This window comes from Galeopterus variegatus, unplaced genomic scaffold, assembly GCF_000696425.1.
Source record: "Galeopterus variegatus unplaced genomic scaffold, G_variegatus-3.0.2 Scaffold5418, whole genome shotgun sequence".
Classification (NCBI taxonomy): Eukaryota; Metazoa; Chordata; class Mammalia; order Dermoptera; family Cynocephalidae; genus Galeopterus; species Galeopterus variegatus.
In genome coordinates, this window is record NW_007731529.1 from 104,451 (window position 1) to 114,967 (window position 10,517).

Genomic DNA, 10,517 nt, shown 5'->3' on the forward strand with positions numbered 1-10,517 from the left:
GGGGGGGGGGGGGGGGGGGGGGGGCGTCTGCCTCTGCCCTGATCATCAAAGCCCTCAAGGAACATTGGCAGAAAAAAACATAAAAACATCAAGCACAGTGGAAATACCACTTTTGATGAGACTGTTAACATTATCCAACAGATGCAGCACCAATGTTTAGCCAGAGAATTCTCTAGAATCATTAAAGAGATCCTGGGGACTTCCCAGGCTATGGGCTGCAATGTTCATGGCCACCCACCCTCAAGACATCACAGATGATATCAGCAGTGGTGCAGTGGAATGCCCAGATACCTATGAACTACAAAGAAAAATATTTCAATAAGGGATTATTTGACGACAACAACAAAAACAACAACAACAAAACCCACAGCATCATTATCAGACAGAGGGTCTACATGAGTGCCCCTGAGCCTCCTTGATCACGATTTGGAGGGGGTTGGGGGCATGTCACAAGGGAAGACCACTCAGTCTGATTGAGCCCGGAAAAGCCAGTTACCCCAAACACAAATGTCAACAGAACAAGTCAGCCAGGCACCCAGAGACACTGCTAAGAAATGCCAGTACCAACCCTGATCACAACACAATGACCAGGGTATACAAATCTAAAGCTTGCTCTCTCCTACCACCAATGAGGTCACACACCTGCCACTCCAATACACCAAGGAACCATCTTGGAAAGGAAGGCAGGAAACAATAAAAGATTAGCCATTTACCTTAAAAAACAAAACAAAACTCTTTAAGTCAAAACCTCTTTCATTCAGTTAATGGTGAATGTGGATGTGGAGCCAATGAATAAGATTTGGTCAGTTGGAGAGAACAAATGAGTCACAATTTACTTTGCACAACTGAATGTGGTTTCTTAATTTTGAACCATATTGTATGAAAGAAAAAAATCACCCTTTAACTCTGCTATGCTAGACATCCATCACATGTTCAAAGTATTTCTTTTCCACCGATTTTGCATGTGCATGATTACTTTAAATAGCTGCAACACATATCATTCATGTTAATTTATGTCTTGCTATTTGTAAAATTTATCAAAATAACTTTTCCATGCTGTTATGCGGTCTTCCAAAAATTATTGATGTTAATAGATGCATAAGCTGTTAGTCAAAATTCTTACAGTTTCAAATAACATAAAGCCAACTCCAGGTAGCTGAAGGAAAAAGGAGATTTAATGAACAAACACTGGGATTGTTCATTGGACTGCAAGAACCCGGCAGTGCTGGGGATCAGGGGCTTAATGTCCCCAGAGCTGTTCACTGCTCACTCTTCTTCCAGACTTCTCCACATCTTGGGGACCATCCCACCTGCTAATATGGGAGAATCATAGGATTTGGAGACTCCACTAAAAAGGGAAGCCTTTTCAGCAGAAGAAAACTCTAAGAGAAGGAATTTGATCTGGATTGGGTCATGTATCCATCCTGTACTAATCACTGTGATTGAAGACATGGGATACAGTGGCCCTTTTGGGGTTGATTTTTCACTCTTTTGATGGGGAGAATGAGAGGGTAAAAGCTGTTGACAGAAGAAAGGCAGCACAACATATAATTGACCTAAACAGTCCATTGTTTAACATTTAGGTTGTATCTAATTATTTTGCTGTTTAAAATTATACTATTTAAAATTATTTGTTACGTAGACTTCCTCTTCTTTTGGACTTTTTTCTTACAAGAGAAGATGTTTTTTGTTTACCTTTGTACCAGACACTTAGCCATGCTAGGTCATTTTCAATAGCCACATTTTCCAAACAGGGAAGGAGAGGCTAAGGGAGTTAGATGACTCACTAAAGGTGATTCAGCTACTGAGTGGCATTGACTTGAAAACAGGCACCTTAAGATCTTTGGATCAGTACAAATTATAAAGGACATATAGAAGGACAGCTACATAGGGTAAAACATATTTGATTTTTGCAAAGACTACAGCTGAAGGAGAAGTGAAAAGTTCAAATGGTTCTTCAATTTCCCCCACTAGAGCAGCCCTTTTCTTCTCAGACTGACCACCTGGGGTCTTTCTGATCCTTGGCTCTGCCACGAAGAAGTTCAGGACAATATTGTTTCCAGGAGGCAATACCATATTCTCCTGTTTCTACTTGCATGAAAATAACTGGGCCCCTAGTAAGTGTAATTGTTGCTAACAGTGATTTATTATACACCCAGTTCTCCAGATGGGCCCTTCATGTGAAGATTATTTTTTCTTAAAAAAAAAAAAATGAGAATTTTTTTTCCTTATCAGGTTATAACAGGTTTATGATCCACTCTGTCACAACTAGAACCAGAAACTGACAGAATTCCCTTAAGACGTAAAGAAACACAAAAAACACGTTCCATCTGGTAAATAATTGCTGGGGTTGCATTCCTGTGCATTCAGGCACGAGCTAACTTCTGTACAACATAAAGCTGTGAAAATGTCTCAGACTAATAGGGCAACAGAAGATATTCTTAGATCTTAAAATTACAGCCTCCTGGGGTGCTGGGCATCTCAAATCACCCACGATCTGATGAGCTAGACAGATGTAAGGTTTTTCCAAGATGTCTGAGAAATTTCACTCTTAAGTATGAAAGGTTGGATGGACACGTGCAGCCCTTATTCTGCAAGAGTGAAGGGGAATGTTTGCCAAGGCCATTTTCAGATGACCAAAGTTGAAGAAAGAGTCATAGGTGGTTCTAAGTTATATGCCTTCTTCCTAAAGAACAGGTTGGGAAATGTATCTGAAAGGCTTGTATCAACCCTGTGATGGAAAGTTCGGGAATGGGAAAAGCATTCAGCAGTAAAAAGTAAGCTACCGAAAAAATTTTAAGTAGTTAATATGCAGCAGGTTAATTTCAGTTAAACTAAAATTTTCATTCAGGAAGAACTCATATTGAGGGCTTTCCACCAGTGGAAAATAATTCCTCATAAGCTCCCAGCCTCTGAAAGCATAATTAGGAGAGCTATGTATTGAAGATATTGTAGGGGGAGATCCAGAATTCAGGGAACTAGGTTCAAATTAAGGTTCATGAACTCAACTGCGTTCAGAGGTTGGACAGATAAATTGAGTGTGTGAAATTGTAAGGTGTTATGAAGTGGACCGAACTTCAGAGGACTGGACAAGCACAACCCACCTAAAGGTGTTCAAATTCAGTATTTAAAAAAGAAAGCACTGGCCTGGCCAAATAAGACACCTCTGAAGGATTCGGCTCGTGGATCAAGAGGACATTTGACACTCCTGGACTAGAAGATCCTTAAGCTTTTTTAACTTCTAAGTTCAAATGTGATGTTGTGTATGAAAACAATGCACTTTTATCTATTAAGAGCCAAACACTTGTGTTAACCTCTGTGATAGGAGGGGGTGGAGTTGAATAAAAGTGTAAAATGTGGTCTCCATCCTCTAGGAATTCAAAAATATTTTATGAGATATGTTCATACAAAGGCAACTAACAATGCCAGTCAAAAAAGCCTATGGCAACTCAGAGGAACCATTGCTAACTTTCATCTAGAATGATCCAGAGTCACAGAACAAGCAAGGCTTGAGCTGGGCTTGAAAGGATGAGCACTCAGATAAATGGAGAGTAGAGTTGTTAGGTGATAACAGCACAAACAAAAGGCCCAGGGGAGAGAGGGAAGGTTGTGCTTAGATCCTTGTGAACCTCTCAACTTCTTCCCCAGATCCTTAGGTTCTCAGTGACCTGTTCTGAGCCTCCTCCTCAGCGGCTGGACCTCTTCCTTATCAGAAGCTGAAAGCTTTTTCCAGGGCCCAGTTCCCCTAGCTGGGCTCCAGCACCTGCAGACAGAGTCCTTAGAGCTGCCCTTGTATTTGCCTGGTCCACACCCCAGCCCCACTGCCCGTCTGCAGTGGAGTTTATCAACACAGTAATCAGGCCACCTCTAGGACAATCACCCTTGGTGCTAAGCCACCAAGGCAAATTAATTAAATTTTCAACAGAAGAAGATAATTCTAAACATTTGATGACCAGAAGTAAGGAGACAGAAATGTTTTCAGTATTTGAATTCATCTTTCAAACCACTGGTGTAGGCTGGTGTACTAATTGCCATCCATAGCTAATAGTAACTTTGCTTACAATGTACCAGGGACTGTGCAGAGGCCAGTATGTATGTCCTCACCTGCCTCTTGAAATGACTTCTAAGATGGGGTCCATTGTTGTACCCTCTTTAGAGATAAGTAAACTGAGGCTCAGAGTGGTTAAATTACATGTCCAAAGTCATGCAACTAACAGAGGGGCACAGATTTAAAACCAAGTACTCTGTCTCCAGAAACTAGCTACAACTATGACAGCTGTTAACCATTATACAAAGCTATGTTATTGTACCATTTATGTAGATGTGTAAACACATACTCAACTGCTAGAGTCACCTGCTGGCCTATCATTGAATGTAAGCGTCCCCCACCCCCCAAACAAAGCACCCATTTAATGTGCAAATTTGTATCACTGGCTCTTCAAATACAGCAGTCCCCCCTCATCCATGGTTTTGCTTTCCCCAGTTTCAGTTACCCCTGGTCAATTGTGTTCTTAAAATATTAAATGTAAAATTCCAGAAATAAACAGTTCATAAGTTTGAAGTTATGTGCTCTTCTGAGTGGCATGATGAAATCTCGTGCCTTCCAGCTCCATCCCATGGGTCATGAATCATTCCTTTGTCCAGCGTATCCACACCCATTAGTCAAGAGTCTCCCTCTCAGTTCTCAAATCAGTTAGACTGACAGATCACAAGAAGAAGGGTGAGTACAGAAAGATAAGANAAGTTTGAAGTTATGTGCTCTTCTGAGTGGCATGATGAAATCTCGTGCCTTCCAGCTCCATTCCATGGGTCATGAATCATTCCTTTGTCCAGCATATCCACACCCATTAGTCAAGAGTCTCCCTCTCTGTTCTCAAATCAATTAGACTGACAGATCACAAGAAGAAGGCTGAGTACAGAAAGATAAGATTTTTTTTTTTTTTTTGTCTTTTGTCTTTTTCCGTGTCCGGCAACGGATCGCAACCCTCAGTGTTGCCCCCGCACCGGACCGGGGACCGGCAATGGGACTGCAACCCTCGGTGTCGCTCCCGCGCCTCGCTCAGCCAGCGAGCGGGAACCGGTCTGTATGTGGGATCGGAACCCTCGGGCAGGAGCGCCGCCGCGCTTCCCAAGTGGCGCACTTATCCAGTGCGCCACCGGGCCGGCCCAAGATAAGATATTTTGAGAGAGAGACCACATTCACATAACTTGTACGCAGGATATTGTTATACTTGTTCTACTTTATTATTAGTTATTGCTGTTAATCTCTTACCGTGCCTAATTTGTAAATTAAACTTTATCATAGGTATGTGTAGGAAAAAACATAGTATGTATAGGGTTTGGTACTATCCATGGCTTCAAGCACCTACTGGGGGTCTTGGAATGTATCCCCCCAACGGATAAGGGAGGACTGCTGTGGTGCAGCATTCTCACCACATGCAAATCTCCTGGGGCACTAAAACAAACAAACAAACAACAAAAAATAACAGCCAACCTCAGCCCCATCCCCCAGAGATTTGGATTTAATTGGTTTGGGTTTGAATCAGACATGGGTATGATAATAGGAGTTCCCCAAGTGATCCCAATATGCAGGGAGGGTTGCAAACACAGGCAGTGTAAATTGCGGATAACAGTAAGGGCTTGGGGTCCAATTTCTGTTACCCTGGTCCAGTTATGGCACTCTGTGAGCCTTAGTTTTTTCACCTGTAATATGTGAATTATGAAATCATGTGCTTTATAGGGCTGATGTGAGGGTTAATTTAGATGGAAACAATGGTATGCAGTAATGGTTAAGTCCCTGGTCCCACCCCTAAAAGTCTCATTGATCCATAAGACAATTGAAGGTTGGTTTCTCAGGCAAACACATATCGGTTACATGAGAAAACATATTCTTCCTGTTTTCTGCTCAGACCTACTGATGTTGAAGGGTGGAGGAGGCATCCTGCTAGCTTTTTCAGAGATGTAAAGGCAAAGGTCTTCCAGAGCCAGAAAGCTAACACACAGGTATGAAGTAACTGGTATTAAGATATCAGGGATATATATATATATAGCAGGTGTGAATTAGAGAGAAGATGCCACATGAAGGGCATTTAAGTTTATTAAAAACAACAACTACCACCAACATGGTGCTAGCCAAACAGATTCATCTGTACCCACAGGCAGGCAGCAGGCAGGGTGTCAGTTTGCACCTTCTGGAGTTACACCTTCAGCTTCTCGGATGCAGGTCAGTGGCTCTCCCTGCTTCTGTACTGGAGAGCAGAGAACAGCCACTTCCCCTTCCACTGGAAGCCAGAGGTTTCAAGGATACAGCTGTGACTGTGTGGAGGCCTGTGGATGATATCCAGATTTGTTGGACACAGACAAGCAGCTAGTAGTTAAAAGTCCTCACCTTACAAAGAGCCCAGCTCTGCTTTTGTTGTGATTTTGCCATTCTTCACAAAGAAGAGCCTTAAGCACTGTTTCTCACTGTGACTTGGAAAATCAAAGGACATAGTTCATTCCAATCCATTACCTCATCCCTCCTTTGAATTCAGTCACAAGTATTGAGAATCAAGTTTGAGAGAGATAGTGAGAGATGAGATAAAGGGTATAAAATAACAAAACAAACACAAAAAAGGGGGAGAATTTGTTCCTGATCTGTTGTCAGGGAGCACCAGTCTGGTGGCCTACTGAATTGGGCACAGAGAGGTGATGAAGGACACTTCCCACATCTGTGGCCTGTGACAGGGCCCCAGTGAGCTCCAAGCATTGAGCAGCAGAAAGTGATTCTGTGCTTCAGCCAGGAACAAAGCCCTTGGTGGATTTATCTATGATGGCTATTCCCAATGTTTCTGAGAATGAGAATCCAGCATGTGGCTCATCCCACCCTCACTGCATTTTGCTTTGCTTTGACATTTGCTATGGAGAGAGCAAGAAAAACAAAAGCTAGACCTCACAAGACAGAAATGTATCAGTAGTTTGGCCTGTGGCAGGCCCAGACTTGAGTTCAGAGAGGCCCTGGAAGCCTGGACTGGTCCTTGATCCTTGTGCCTTAAGGAGCATCATTCATTCACCTGATTTTCAACTGGGAGAACACCTCTCCCCTCCACCCCCCTCACTGACTGTGCTTTGTGTAAAACTGACTATCCCTGTCTCCAGGGAGTCTTGTGAGGTCTAGCTTTTGTTTTTCTTGCTCTCTCCATGGCAAATGTCAAAGCAAAGCAAAATGCAGTGAGGGTGGGATGAACCACATGCTGGATTCTCATTCTGGGAAACATTGAGAATAGCCATCCCAGGCAAATCCACTAAGTCCTTCGTTCCTGGCTAAAGCACAGCATCACTTTCTGCTGAGTGGGCACAGTACAACCTGGCTAATCAGAGCATCATATTCCTCTGACGCAGTGACAGGTTTAGAAATGGACATGTGACTCTATCAGAGCCAGAGAGTTACAAGAAAACTCTGTTTTTAAGGGCTTTTTTGAGGTATAATTTGTATACCATAAAATTCACCCAGTTGAAGTATACAATTCAATGATTTTTAGTAAATTTACAGAGTAACCATCACAACAATCTGTTTTTAGGTCATTTCTAAAATCCCAGAAAGTGCTCATGCCCATTTGTGGTCACAAAAAGATTTCAGCTAAGTTGTTCGGGGAGATTCACACATTCTTTTCGGCTGAGACTGTTTGCACTAAAGATGATGGAGCCTCGAGCTACAAGGAGTCATCATGTAGGTCCCAAGAATAAAGCAAAAACTGCAGAAGGCAGAGTCAAGAGATGGAGAGAAACTGAGTCTGGAGGTCACTGCTTGAGCTCTGATCAAGCTGAACCTGAAGTCAAGGCTTCCCCCAGACATTCCAGTTACATGAGCCAAGAAGTTCTCTGTCATCTTCAGCCAGTTTCACAGGTTTTCTTCTCCTACAATGGGAAGAATCTCAACCGACTCCAAAAATTATTGACCAGACTCTAAGGACTAGAGTTGAAACGTTTATTAATTGGATATCCGGATAGGAGGGCCCATCTCCAGATCTGTTATAAGCACAGAATTATTTTACACGTGACCATAGAGACCATTTTACAAATGAGGATTTAGCCCTGTAGAGGTAAATTACTTAGCCAGCATATTCGGGAGAAACTTGACAAGTCCTTGGCTTGGTGTAACCCTGAATTTGATCCTATCTTTCCCCTTAAGTAATCATCATCATAATAGCCATTACCTCTTAAAAAATGTTTACTAGACCCTATGCTAGTTTGCAAATATTAACTCATTTCACATTTACAACTGCCCTATGGCATATGCACTTTTATTATTCCCATTTTACAGATGAGGAAATTGAGGTCTAAAGAGCTTACGTGACTTCTTCTCCAAGGTTATATAGCTTGTGAGTAGCAGAAGCAGGATTTGGATGCAGGCACACTGGCTGCAGAGGCTGTGCTCTTAACCAGTACTGCAGGCAGTAGCCTCTTGTAAATAAGAATGAACCTAATATCAGCTTTTAATCAGAGTCCCATTGGTCTTTCATCCAGAGGTACTGCCTTCTTCTGAACTTATATTTTATTCATTATAAAAATAAAAAGCAAACAAACACCCAAAATATTTTCCGTAATCTAAGGCTCTTCAATTATATAAACAATTTTTATCTAGCTGATTTGGAGACGTCATAAACTCTTGAGCTGCTTACACTTTCGTTCTGCACTTCTTGACACATAATACAAATAAGGTCTAATTGTGGCAAAAGTCTTATTTTTATGTCTTCTCATGATGAAAAACTAGATGATTGTTCTGCTTTATTAATTTTAATTGACTTAATATGATATGGTAATGATATTTAATATCACAATTTAATATGAAATTAACATTATCATCAGTCAACTGACAAAAAAGTAACACCAGGAAGTTAACAGCCCACTTTATTGAAATAAAATGTACCCATACTAAAAGTGACATAAGTCTGACTTCTCTAATTTCTTGGAATCAAATAAGACATGTTAAGGTGTTTCAAATCTCTGAAATGCTATATGAATGTAAGGCACTATAGTCTTCAAGTTATTTTCACATACATTGTCTCAGTTGATCCTTACCTAAGCCGTGTGGTTAAACGGGGATTACTAAGTAAATAAACTTTATTGTTTTTAAGGCAGTGTCATGGAAGGCTTCATTTTTATATAAGAGAATGATATGGTGAGAGTGGTCTTTTAGAAGATTCAGCTGGTGGATATATAACAGGATGGTTGAGGGTAGGGTGGGGACCGCAGGAAGAAGAACAGCTTAGAAGGTTGCTCTTGAAAATACCTCAAATATATTTGTTTAATATAGGGGGTCTGTACCAGTATTTAGATTAACTTGGATCTTGGGGCAACAGAACTTTGTTCCAAGCTCTAATGCCATTGTTAAAATCAGCAGGTCATCAACAGAGCACTACAAGTGATTGAGTAAAAGGAAGTGGTAGATAACTGGAAAACAACAGAGTTGGAATGTGAAAGTGTGGTTTGAAGGAACCAACAGTGGAACCTGTACAAATTATTCTGGGCTTGTCTGCTCAGACCTCAATGATGGTGGTGGGTTAGAGTCAGGTTTCTGAAAGCCCCTGCCAGTGATCTCTCACTGCAGAATGCAGCTTGGTACCCACAAGGGTTTAGGGCACAGCCATCAGCAGCCCCTTCCAGTTTTATCTTTAAAATTCTTGTGGAATTTGCATTTCACTCCCTAAGTAAGGATGTGCCCGTCTTAGGGATACATGAAAATTTAACAAGTAGTGAACACATTTCCCATCAAACCTAGGCCTCACCTTCCTAATCTCTCATTTCCAGGTTTCTTCTTCCTCTGCACAGCGTGATTTCATATTCATCCCTTGAGGAGATGGTCCAGCATGGTCACTAACTCAGTATCAACTGGTTAATATGCTCCGTGAATCAATCCCTACAAATATGGGGCAACGCTGGGGTGTGGTTCCTGGGGAATGTGCGTGCATTCTTATTAGGGTCATCCCTTGAGGAGATGGTCCAGCATGGTCACTAACTCAGTATCAACTGGTTAATATGCTCCATGAATCAATCCCTACAAATATGGAGCCACGCTGGGGTGTGGTTCCTGGGGAATGTGCGTGCATTTTTATTAGGGTTTTTTCTGCAATCAATGGTCTACTCTCACAACACCCATCTTGGTGGGAATGTGTAGCTTAAGAGGAAAGGAGGACCAAGCTGCTGGGAAGGGAGAGGTTTTGGAGCAGGCAGGGTTATCAGTGTCTAACAGGTAACAGCAGGTTTCTTCTACCTTTGTATTTGACACTTTGTTGCTCATTCATCTGGAAAAAGAAAAGAAACAAGCCAAAATTTTCATTCACCCTCAGATTATTTTATTCCAAAGTGAAGACGGAAAACTTGGATTTGAGCCCTGTTTCTGCCACTGATGAGTTGTTTGAACTTGAGTACATCAGCCACCTCAATGGTAAAAGGGCAGTTCCAGTAATGTCCTTCCTGTTTCATTCATAGGGTTACTGGAGAATAAATGAGTCAATGTATACAAAAAATGCTGAATA

The 10,517-nt window shown here is 41.7% G+C and overlaps 1 pseudogene; it reads left to right on the forward strand.

Annotated features, from left to right (window-relative positions):
• Positions 1-7,587: 7,587 nt before the first annotated feature.
• LOC103604828 overlaps positions 7,588-10,517 on the forward strand; it is a 17,943-nt pseudogene continuing 15,013 nt past the window's right edge.